The sequence below is a fragment of the Plectrocnemia conspersa genome, unplaced genomic scaffold (genome assembly GCF_051122295.1).
Source record: "Plectrocnemia conspersa isolate PC_06_02 unplaced genomic scaffold, ASM5112229v1 ptg000008l, whole genome shotgun sequence".
In the NCBI taxonomy this organism is placed as follows: Eukaryota; Metazoa; Arthropoda; class Insecta; order Trichoptera; family Polycentropodidae; genus Plectrocnemia; species Plectrocnemia conspersa.
Window position 1 is genome coordinate 15,576,247 of NW_028277172.1, and position 13,692 is coordinate 15,589,938.

General features: G+C 33.3%; 1 protein-coding gene across 5 annotated transcripts in view; it reads right to left on the reverse strand.

Moving 5' to 3' along the window:
• bsk (mitogen-activated protein kinase dJNK) overlaps positions 1-6,586 on the reverse strand; it is a 117,346-nt gene extending 110,760 nt beyond the window's left edge. For 2 of the 5 annotated variants that reach the window (XM_088191061.1, XM_088191068.1), the window contains exon 1: positions 6,416-6,562. The gene's annotated coding sequence lies outside the window, so the exon portion shown is untranslated. Of the gene's footprint in view, positions 1-6,415 lie in introns of all 5 variants that reach the window. The other 3 variants (XM_088191059.1, XM_088191065.1, XM_088191063.1) reach the window with 3 other exon arrangements.
• Between the last annotated feature and the right edge of the window lie 7,106 nt (positions 6,587-13,692).

The window sequence follows — 13,692 nt, forward strand, 5'->3', positions numbered from 1 at the left end:
CAAACAATCAATGTATTAATGAGAGTGAAATCAACAAGATAATTAACAAGATAATAACTAACTACCGTCGTATAATATATAATATTTATATCGGAGACTCCAATTCGACTATTGGAATATGTATTATATAATAGAATACATTTGTTATTCGAGTATTTGTCTAACGATTCGTTCACATGTGTAGTGCAATATTATGATTTTTTAATTCGTAGATGAATATTGCAACTCTAAAAATGTGTTGATGTACCGCTGTAGTATCGACAGTTCATGTGTCCTGTCTTGTTTTGCGAAATTTATATTATTATATTAACCCTTTGGATGCCGGGCATTTTGGGAAAAATGTTCCAGAACTGCCGGGACTTTTTATTAAATAATTAAAAAGTCAAAATGTGTATTTTAGTTTGTAAACATGCTGTCGCGGCGTGCGACGCTGTCTGCAGTGAACTTGACCTAATTAATGATGAATATGCGATTGTGTGTTATTTTAGTTCTTATTTGCGCTGTAATAAGAGTCATTATCGCATGACGTATTAAAAATTACGAGATCTGAGCGGCCGAACTCCGACCAGGAATCAATAACAATGGTATATAATATGTTATTTATTTTTAAAATGTAAATAAAACTTTTCGTAAAATAATAAAATATGATATTTTTAAATAATGGTTTAAGTAAAAATACCCTACAGACTGTTGAATATATGTATATATATATATTTATATATTTATATATATATATATATATATATATATATATATATATATATATATATATATATATATATATATATATATATATATATATATATATATATATATATATATATATATATATATATATATATATATATATATATATATATGTATATGTATATATATAAAAATAATGATTATAATATATTTATAACATATATTTGAAAAATGTTATAAACCCCTGAAGCAATTACCCTACAGACGGTTGAAAATGTATTGGATACTACGATTTCGGAGCCGTCGGATCCGGCAGTTCTCGCTAGTGTAGCGAAAGCCGATATATCGGATTTCGGTAGCCAAATGGTTAATGTTATTTATATAAGCTAAAAGCTAACAACAACAAAAAACACTTTGTAATTGCAGAAATTACTCATATATTTCCAAGTTAATATTATACAACTGTGGACTTCTCGACGGCTGGTATTGAATTTTATTTAAATCAATACAAAAAATATTTTAAGTGTTGTAAAAAATTGATCATATAATATAATAGTAATATATTTTTGGGCATACCGAGTTGCTGTAACACATTGTTGGCAATATAGCCTACATAAACAGCAACTAAATTAGGATGTTCCATTATGTTTAAAATTAAAACAGATAATCTTGATATTTTTTAACATACATAGAAATACGTATGAGTGAAACTGTATTCATTATTTAAACTGTATTTTTTGATTCTTCATATCTTTACGAATATTTTATCGCTTACTATTAGATATTGGAATAGTTGAAAATAACTCTATAATAACTATACATACATATTCTCATCAAAAATAATAAATACTCTTATGAGTTATCTCCGTTCTATTTAATATATAGTGAATTTAATTTACGACGGATTAACTTTGATATTGAACACGATTCCGACATTTTTTCTACCACACACGATTATTTATTACAAACTGAAAACGCAAGTATTACAGCAAAACGCTTATCTGAACAACGATAAAAGCACAAAGCCCAGAAACGCCAACACTTTTACCGATAAGGCCGATTACCGGCTTAATTGGTTAAATCGGCAAAAACGAAGGGTAAAGCTCGACACAAATGGTCTTTTTCTGCCGCAAAACCACCAACTATAAAACCACAAACACGGCCAAAACACAAACCATTCATCTGATCGTGATTATTATTATTAACCCTCGGTTTAACGCAAGATCGATCCGTTTTTCGGCATTGATCATTTGCGCTTATTTCCGCGCTAACCCGATTATTGCCGCACAGTAAATCGCTAAAATGATTAGGTAAGTGAATTCGAGTCTTTCACGGGCGAACGAATTTGGTTCAATGCGTTAATTTAATATTACTAAGGGTAAACATTGAATGTGGTTTGCGGATTAAATACGGCATGTGGCATACATTATTTAGGAGCAATTACATAATACATTAAATTAACGTACATTAAGAACCAATGGAAAATCATTACACCTAATACGTAGCTCATTCACAAATTTAATCATTTAAAGATAAATGAAGTAAAAGCTTCTAAAAAAATGTTATAAATATGAATATTAGTTTCCGTTCTATCAAAAGATATTCGAGACTGAAATGTGTTTGAGATCTCCCGGAAAACTTAACCGAAATTGCTATAGTTGTACTTATATGCAGTAACAAAGACACGACATTTTAATGACAGATTCGCGCATGCAGATATTTTCGCTTCTAAATATGTAAAGTCAAGCAGGAGTCTTGTAACACAAAAGGGTTATTTGAGGCCTCGTTAAGATGGCATCCTTCAACTGAAGGGTCATCAGCGCCGTCCTCGTTCATCCTGTACCTTTCAAACGGGCATGCTTTATCACATTTCTTGCGAACCATATTCAATGAATGTCAAATTGGCGAGAGCCTGGAGCCGCTTGTTAACCTCTGTCAGTTCGAGATACGGTCAGTTCCCTTTGTCTTTCAGATTAAGCTTATTTTGTTGTGACATAGTTTCGCCCGAGGCCAACTTATTAAGCTTCCGAATATGCTTAATAAATTAAATATGTATCAAAGTCGTTTCAGAAATATTCGGTAGTAAAAATGGGAGCTTTTTTGTTTTACTCGGTTAGAAATACTGCCGTTTCCACTAGGATGCGGGTGATGTATCAGAGTTTATCAAGCAAAATTGTTTCAGTGTGTTTAAAATAGTCGCGTAAATTATTGTACTAATCTTGCCAAGTGAAAGGGGGCGTTCGGTGATTAGTTTATTCTGCTGCTGAAATACATTGAGATGTAATAGTAATATTTTTTGCGCTTCGGGCAATTAGGGTCGTGGTAATTGCTGGGGAGATCTCAGCTACACGTTCGGACCCTACTAGGTTGAGCTTGAGTCATTTGAACAGCGGTACGTTCAAAAGTACACTGTTGTTGTTTACTCTCGTCACAGACGATAGCGCTGAGGAGCTTCTGGTGGCGATTAATGATTAAACCTTGCATGAAACTTGTAAAAACATTAGAAATGTTAAAGTTTTCAGGAGCAATCAATGATGGAAAGCTTTAAACATCAAGAACAAATAAAAATGTGATCATTATCAAGACTGTTCGAAATCGACGTTTACATGTAAATACTAATCTCGGATGAGATAGGAATATTAAAAACAAATCATTACAGAGAATCTTTACATGAGGAAAAATTGTGAGAAACTCATCCCCAGAAACTAATTGATGTTCCTCAAAATCAAAAACCACCTGAAATGACTCATTTTGTCCATGCTCAAAACAACCTCTCACATTAAGAAATCCTGCAATGCTACGAGGGATCGAGGAAGTAATTCGAATAACCATGGATTGTTTTCGCACCACGCGTACACTAACTGATAATACGCATCCGCAAAGACGTCGTACAGTGCGCATCGAAGAAGTTGTTTCTTCGGTGCGCATCGTGCACAGCAAACAGAGCTGTGTCCATCCACTTTATGGAAAATTTTGGTTTACGAGCTTACAAGATCCAGCTCGTGCAAGAATTGAAGCCGCTTGACCATCGCGTGCGTCTTACGTTCGGTGAATGGGCCGAAAACGAGATTACTCTTGATCCTCATTTTGACCACACAATTTTGTTCAGCGATGAGGTTCATTTTTGGACATTAACAAAAAGTCACTGTTTTGTGTGCTTTATGGGGCTGGTGGAATCATCGGTAAATATTTTTTCAAAAACGACGCCGGCAAGAACGTCACAGACAATGGTGAGTTCTATAGATGCATGATTACTGACTCATTCTCAATTTGAATGGCATTAATATGGAAGAGCTTTGGTTTCAACAAGACAGCGCTACATGCCACAAAGCGCGCGCTAAAATCAATCTATTGAAGGAAACATTGGATGAGCGCATAACTTCGCGTAATGGACTTGTGAATTGGCCTCCAAGATCGTGTGATTGGATTATTTTCTTCGCGGATATGTGAAGTCACTAGTCTACGCCGATAAACCAGAGACGATGGACGACTTGGAAGCCAACATTCGCCGCGTTATTGCCGATATATGGCTTTAACTGTTCGAAAAAGTGGTCGAAAATTGGACTATTGGTTTTATTCGAGCTAGCTGCGACGCTCATATGCCCAAAATTATATGTAAACACTAATGGTATAAAATTACCTTTCCCATAAAGGCAATACCATCCACGATTGTTATGTTTTTTATTTAATTTGAAAGTTTTACATCTCTAAAAGAACATCCTTCATATATGCACTGTCAAATCACTTGCACACAGTACACACAAAATAATTTATAAACAATGTATCTAGGTATTGTATACTCTCACTGTTGAGTGTTTGTTAAAATTAAATAATTTATATATTTAATAAGTATTTTAAACCATTTATGTAAGGTAAATCATGTTGCCAATTTATATAATTCTCCTTTTAAATATTTTCGTTGCAGATTTATTGACGGGGTTCGCTTTCTGACCAACACTTGCTCGCATCTAACCTGTCTATATAGTATACGTCTACTTAAGAGCTTTAAAAATCGTGCTCTAGCACCGGGATAATGGCACTCGATCATATTTTGAATTGACTATTTAGTTACTTGTAAGAACTTTTTGAAACACCATCGTGTAATAAAAAATTTGGTAACTTAACCCTTTAGACGCCAGTGACGTGCCTGCACGCCAAAGCTGTCGGACCGTCAAACGCCAGCGCGTGCAGGCACGCAAATGTTATTACGGACACATTTATTAATAAAATTGATTTTTTTTTCGTTAATTTAATACAGAGACATCTATTAAATGGAATGTGATCGTTAAAATGTGCAATTTTTGAACCATTCTTTTATTATTTACGATCGAGCATACAGACGTTGTTAGGGCTGCTACAATGTTTTTTTAAAATGATAAAAAAACACAATTTTTTGTAAAAAAAAAACATTTGTTGAATTTGAATTTTGTTTTTGTTTATATTATAACATTATTGCCATATTTAATTTTTTTTTAATTTTTTTGAAAAAATTGAAATTTTTTAAATATATGAAGTAGCCGCCATTTTGATAAAAGATTTTGATTAAAACAACGGAAATTATCGTGTCCCATACAAATATTAAAAACAACCAAAAACATATAATATAAACCACATACAATATAAATTACATATAATATTTGTGTGTGGCAGCCCTGACAGTGGTTTTTAAAACTTGTTATTTCTGTGCTTTTTTTTCACTTTTATGTTAAAATTAATAAAAAGGAAAGTAAACAGTGATTTTCCAGGTAAATAATGTTCCTCTTTCATAATAATTTAAAGGGTTGAAAATGGTGGCCTACAGAGCAAATTCATAGAAATTTGCTTGGCGTTGAACTGGTTAAAGAATGTGACTTAAAACTTAAAGAAACATTAAAAACAATGGATGATCAAAATGTTTTCATGATATCCAAGTTTTTTAGTGGAAGTCTTCCATTGCGTTAGGTGGCACAAGACTTTTACACAGTAGTGTATATGAAGTCTTATCTGTTTTACCACAATGGCAAGTTCGCATAATGTTTTGAAAACTTTTGAAGGTTCTGGAAGCAAATGGCTAACCAGATATGTGCTTTCAAAAGAGGAACATATGTATTTACAATGAACCAACAAAAGTCGGAGCAGTAGAGATCAAACTGAAAAGTTGTATCTACCGTCGCATCTTCAGGCCGAACAACTTGACAAAACGAAAAAATCTCCCCTTTGAAAGTTCTCCGGGGACGAGGAAGGCGTTGAGTGGGAGGGGGTGGCGCGCTATCGATCGGCGAGTTGCGACAAAGGCGCCGCTGTCGGCGTCGAAGCGCACCACTTTAAACGAACGCCGGTTTCCCGCCAAAAAAACAAACCTACCACAGACAGTAACACCTCGATTAGCGACCAAAACCCGATAAACAATTTATGACCATCGCACCTGTCAAACGAGCGAGATAAGCACGAGCGCCGCAATACCGACGCGACGTAATGCGTTTATCGATTTTAAGCAATTGCGCCAAAATTAATCACACAACTAAAAAAATAAGAATAACACGCGATTATCTCACGTCATCTACACAATATAAACATTACATTAAAAGTATGAGTTTCAAAACTCTTAACAATATCTATCATAAAAAACAATTATATTGAATTCTTATAAGATTATGTAGTTTGATAATGTAACAGCCGTGGAGTCTTATAGGATCGATCGAACTGTCAAAACGCGAATGGCGATGGCGAGATCGTTCGCGAAGCTTACCGTCGATGAGTTTGAAGGTCTAAATCCGAGATCGTCGATTGGGATTGTTGTTCAATTTACGGACTGGGAGGTTCCGGGCCGAGATCGGCCGCTGTCTACGCTCCGCAGTCAGACTACAATCTCCGCCGGCGACACGCGGACCTAACTGACGCAATAGCGGCCATCAACCGCGAACGTAACAACGCGCTTAACGGCCATGTATACGTAGCAATTTTTTATAATAAAAATTATAACATAATAAAAAATATTATTTAAGGTTAACTGTTAGAACATTTGTTATACTTATCTTATTCATTACTGTCCTAACAAAAGATGTAGTAATTTTCTTGGTAATAATTGGTATCGGGTTTATACAAGTATTGCATACTAGTAGTTTTTTATTATTATTAATTATAAGTTATTAAAAAATGTTGTTTATAACAACTTTATTTGTAAAAATATTATCTTGTGGGGGGCTTATTTTTTAAGACCAAGACCCAGCGGCACTCTGGTAGCACACGTGACAGCGGTGGAGGGCAGCACATTATTTGGCGACTTTGACGTGGAGACGACGAACGATAGTGCCTCGTCCGCTGGTCGCTCATCTATTTCATTCATGAAACGTGTAGCTAAATTCTAATAATTTATTTAAAATACTACTGCAGCAGCTTAATCTGTGTGTATGTAATTGCCATCGTTTAAATGTAAAAGCTAAATTAAGACACTTGAATATTATATAAATTGTAGAACCACTGATGTCCCTGATAACGAAGTTTACGTATTTTATATGAAATATGGTTTTAAGAAGTTTAAATCGCACAGGACCAGACATTATTCCTGACTTGATATTGAAAGGCTGTTAAAAAAATCTCCATGCTCCTCTATATACATACATACATTTTCAATTCGTCGCTTGAAACTTAATCGTGTCCTAATTTGAGGAGATGTACAAATGTTTTCTCAATCCACATAAAAAGTGATTAATCCTGTATCGAAAACTTCATAAAGGTTGCCATTCCTTCGAAATCTGCCAAATTGTTTGATTGATTTGATTATTCACAGATATATCCATAATCAATAGCAAGCGCTAGTGGACCAGCAACACGGTTTTTGTCAGCGTTGTTTCAGTGTCATAATCTCTTGCGTCTTTCGAAGGTTCAGGTCGATATAATCTACACCGACTGTCAAAAAGCATTCGTCAAAGTTTGTAATGAGCTACTTCTTTAAAAGCTTAGTAACTTCAGTTTATCGAACGGTTTTATTAGCTCTTTTTCAAGTTACTTTAGTTACCGCCGACAGTATGTGAGCTATGATAATCATCGCTAACTGTGGAGTGCCAAAGTGATCGAATCTGGGCTTTCTGCTTATCAACGACAAAAATACGATAAACCACTTAACACATGGTTAAGAACTCATTTTTGTGCAATTTTGGTTTCGCAAAATGCTTTGGAGCTTCATGTTTGTCTAGACCGCTTTTTGCTGTAAAATATCCATTTTTTATTGCACTTAAAAAAGCCCGTAAAAGCGTGTTTTAAGTGATTCATAACTGTTGAAGTACTAACGCCTAACTGTTGATTTAACTGATAAAGTATGTTGTTAACATGTATGTTTCATTCAATAAATTGATTGTAGCGCGCTGTGTAGCATGTTGCGCCGTCTTGTTGAAACCAAAGATGTTTCACATGCCATTCAATTGGGAAACGAAAAGGTCAGTAATCTTGGATCTATAGCGCTTTCCATTGACTAACATTTCCATTGGCTTGTGAATTTTCTTCACTTCAAATGCGACAATTTTTCTTTTTGACATAGCCATTCAATCAAAAACGAGCCTCGTTGCTGAACACAATTTTGTGGTGAAAATGAGGATCAAGAGCAATTTCATTTTCGACCCATTCATCAAACGTACGGCGCACACGATTGTAAAGCGGCAGCAATTTTTGTACGAGCTGGATCTTGTAAGCTCGTAAACCAAGAAATTTCAGCAAAATCATTAATAAAATGGATGGTGCACAGCTGCAATTGCTGTGCACGATGGCGAATTTACTCATTCGGGTCTTCCTCAATACTACGCTTCACAGCAAAAATAACGGTGCGCACTGTACGACGTCTCTGCGGATGCGTATTATCAATTAGAGTATACGTGGTATGAAGACGATCCATAGTTATTCGAATTACTTGTTAGGATTGACGTTTATGTGAACCGTACAATGGACGAACCACGATTTTTGAAATAAATTTGCAAGCGTTATTCTGGCGTAAGTCTATTTATGGTGAAATGGCAAACCAAACTGAGCACAAATCAGCTGTCGCTGGAAAAAGAGTTGCCAATTCGAAAAACACCCTTTACATACCTTTAGTTTGTTGTTATAGACTGAATAATGTCCAGCAATTTTTGGTAATAGTATCCATACTTTAACAAAATTTTAGGCTAGTTGTATTTTAGCTGTTTTACCTTTATACCGTGAAATTAGAAAAATCTGATATGTGATAATCGTTCGAAATTATATTTGTATAATAATAACCAGTTCCGATATCAGACACGACAGAAATTGAAAAGCAATAAGGTTCATATAAGGGTTTTAAATATTAGTCACCGACTTTTTTGAAATCCGAAAGTTCTTTTACTAATGTTGTCATTATTGATTGGTGTATCAATAAAAAGTTAAAGTTCTTCATTGTCGTGGTGTATCAATTAAAAGCTAAAGTTCTACAAAATTCTCGTTTAAATATATCGTGTCTTATCCCTGTTGTTTTTCTGGATGGTGAGAATTTTCTTAGTTTTATGGTTCACTTTACCAGAGATTTTTAATCAAAAAACATCAATATTTTGCATCAATAACTGTAAAAAATATAACAGTTAATCGAGTGGATATGTAATTTATCTTTTCTTATCGCACATTCGACAAAATAAAAAATATTATTTATTTTTTGAGTAGTTTTATTTTTAGAGCCAAAAATACATATTATAATTGAATAACATTTATCATAAAAAATACAATAAAAGGCATTTTTCATGTTTAAAATTATTACAAGTTATTTATGCGCAATGTTCAAGTTTTTAGTTGTATGTTTACTTTTGATTAAAAAAGTGCACTTTTCAGTTCATTATTTAGAATTCAACCAATAGTAAAAAAATACTTTTTTTATCAATTTCTTGATTTATTATTGTATAACATACAACTAATGTGACATTAGTATTTAAACAGATAAGTAATAATATTTGTTTAAAATCATGAAACACTATTTGAGACGTTTTAATAAATCATTAGATTAAGATCAATACAAAATGTAGTCATAACTCCACATTTATAAGTGATATTTTGTAAAAATGATTTCGTTTGTCCCCATTGTGCTTCAGTCAGCACTTCTTCAGCAGCAGTCCAACGTGGACGCCTCGTCTATCGGCATCTCTCTTTTCCATGTAAACTTAACGCCAGTCAATATCCGAAGCAGCTATGACTTTCGTCTCTTTCGCTATCACTATTATTCGCTGAGTTATACGATCTATGTATATCATTGCTAGGTACAGGAAATTTATTAAAATGGCAAATTCCTCAGACCACCACAAGAATGCCATTCAATTTTTACACAAGATGGACAATGTAAAATGCACTATATTAAGAAAAATCTATAATTTCTTGCCGTGTGACCTAATAATGCAGATCGCGAAATTATCAGCTATGAGAGAAATCGTTGAATCTCTCGTCGATTTACCAAATAAGATGCCAGATTTTATTGAAGTAAAACCTCTATATTATTTCAAAATAAACAGCACAAAATATCTCCACGAGGTTAAATAACTAGCAACACCATGTAAAGGCTGGAACTCTCCGGGACACAGTTTCGGTAATAAATTGGTGGGCGAGATCGCAGTTTTTAATTAAAATAACAATATGAAACCCATTATTTACGTCTTCGTGAAATACTGAGAATACAACAGACCATTTATGAGTGAATTTTACAACATCTAAAAAAAGTATGTGTTAAAGAAAACAGTCGTAATGGTTCATTATTTACTATTGTTTAACGCTTTTTGCGACTTTCATGACAAATTTTCGAATTTATTGTTTTGATGCATGAGGCGGTGCAGGCGTTAAGACATTCTGGCATAATCCAGAACTGGTTTTGACTGCATCGACTATTCTTTTCAACATGTCACGATCCTATGCTGATTTAATACAATTAAAATCCACACCAAACAAACGTCAAGACTATTTTTAATATCTAGTTAATCAAGCAAAATATAAAGTAAAGATGCGTCTAATCCTCACAGTAGACAAAATAGAAACATACCCATCCACAACTCAATTTTATGTTAATTAAAATACCATATGAAAAATACACACATATAAGCAGGAATAAAAAAGGTTAAATGACATTAAAAATAGATTTGTTTTAATAATGAGTAAAGTTAATGTTTTATTCTTAGAATCTATTATTGAAATGGAACAAAATCAACTGAAGCTCAATTTTTAGACTGAGTTTGAAGAGCCAGTTTTTGTCGAGTCGACAAAAGTCATGACGGTGACTGTCGTAGCGACCTTTGAGATATTATTTTACCAAAGAAAAATAACGTTTCTGGATTCATCCAATCTTTTTCCAACTAAAAAAACTTGCTATTGGTATAACGTAAGAAGCAATTGTTGCGTCGTAAACTTCGAAACAATATGAGATGAAGCATTTGAGCACTCCGAATGGCAAACATACGATGTGTCGACGTGACCTTTTGATTCGCTCTAAAGTCCTAGAGAAATCATGTGTCGACTCGACACTTCAGCAGCAGTGTTCTACATCAAGTGTAGTATGTTTTGTTCATTTGAATTACTGATTAATGTGTCAAATCAGCGGTTGAATCGACAAAAATAACCTTACATAAATGGCTTTTGAAAGAGCACTTCATTCACAAAAATTTGGTTTTAATGTAAAATAGTGCTTATTGCAAGACTAACTGAGCTCAAGAACATACGTACGTAACTTGATTTTCAACCCTGATTAAGAATGTGATAGACCACTCTTTTAAAATTTCTTCATTGCATCTGTTATATAAACAATGTTAACTATTTACAGCTTATTGCAATGTCAGCAAACAAATAATACGAAATGTCTTAAGTAATATGTAGTTAATATTAAGCCTAGAACAGCGAGAGTGAAATTATCGAATATTAATAAATTAAAAGCAAATTTTGGATGATGTAATGAAACTAGTTGGATTGAGATAATTGCAACATAATTGCAAGTAACGTATCTGTAATTTTGGAGCAACATTTAAAAGTTAAAGGAATAGAAATACATTATAAAATCATCAATGAGTAAACTATTTATTGTGGTTAGTCAATCAACTTACACATTGTTGCTGAAAACTTGAAATATTAAAAATCCACAGCCATAAATTTAATCTGTTAACGGTTTCGTCTAGAGAATTTTTTTAACTGAAAGCAAAACCGCAAAATATGTAATATTACTTTTAGTCCACTAATCAGAAATCTTTCTGTAGTCTCGACTTTTTGTATTATGTGAAATTTATGTAATCTTGGTTCACATAAAAAAAAAGTATATTTATTTTATTTTAATTTTAGTCCAAAATGTTTAAAGCAGATTATGAAAGTGACGAGGAAGTATTAATAAGTAAATCAGACAATGAAATTGATTTTTCTGAATTATCTGATGATGATCTCATTCTATTAAAAGATTTTGTTGATAAATATAGAAAATCCAGCACCTACCATTTAAAATATAAATTTGCAGTTTGATGATGATGCAGAGGCAACAATTATACACTATTTTGAATATTTTTGGAATATGGAAATCCTGGACTTGATTACGAATGAGACTAACCAATAAGCAGTTTGTCCATTAAACATTTTTAATATCCTATCTATCGCTGGATATATACAACGGCCCTTTAAATGCAACAATATTTTAACATATTCAATAACAACAGATGAATAGAATTCTTTCAAACGTTTTGTTCTTAATGTATATACTGAAAAGTACAAAAATACAAAATCACACTCCAATCTTCCGGCAGCACATTGTGCTGAATTATGTTTTTTACAATTACTTGAATACAGGACATTTTCCGTAAATACAGAACGTCTGGCCACCTTAAGTATACAGTAGCAATATCTGGGACGATTTTGCACTCATGGCGCAGCATACTCTGATTATTATTAGTTATTTTCGTTGTTTCTAGAAAGAAACGAAATTAACTATGTATATCTATACAGTTGGTGACTCATATTGTAACAGTGTGACTCACTGGACCAGTAATAAAATGAAGAAAGTTACCACATAGGGTTCTCAATCGAATATTCAAATTATTCGCTTGATTTTTAATTACATAAATATTCGAATAGTTGATCAAATATTCGTTAATACCATCTGGAATGAAATTTGAAAAATATCTTAAAATGAAACAATTTGTATACTTGGGCAACACAGGTGGTCGTTTTCTCTCTCAATATATCCAAATGACAAGTGCCGCTCCAAAATCCATTGTCCTTAATTTTGTTTCGAAATGTGAGACAATGAGACGCTTCTTCTTCACAAAAAAATGCTTATAGGCCTTTGAAAAACATTCATGGATAGAATATTTATCGGTTGTATTTATTATGACCGAAATTCGCAGAATTCATTAGATGAAGGAAACAAGATGTTGAAAAAACTCACCATTGATTATCGTTTAATGCATATCCCAAAAACAGACGTGTGTCATAAATTTTGGTGAAGTTCATATTATGTTTGTGTTTGATGTTTCAAAAAAGCAAAAACTTTATTTAAATCAATTCAATAATTCAATCACAATTAATTTATTTCTACTTGTTTAAATAATATGCAAATCGGCACAAAAACGCCGATACGGATCCAATCTTTGTGTAGAAAATTCATTGGATAAATTAATGTATTTAAAACGTTCCAACAATTTTGCTGAATTAATTAAAAAACATGCAATAACAAATTAAGCATTTTTCTTTTGACGCTCTCTCTGATCAGTAATTCGCACAGCATATCTATGATTATTCATGTAATTGATGATTCATTAAAATAATTATTTTTGAATTAAATGATATCTTACAGGCAATTAGTTAAATAAATTAATATCGGTAAAAACCGAGAAAAAAATTTGGAATAGTTGAAAAGTATGAATAATCGAGAACCCTATCACCGCGTCGATCTGTGAGATCATTGGTAGGATTTTGGAGGCGGGCCGACGCGCTCATCCCCGCACCGGAGATGGAAAACGTGGAGACGGAACCGATTGCGCTATTCTGGCCCTTGAACCGAGTAAAATACGGACA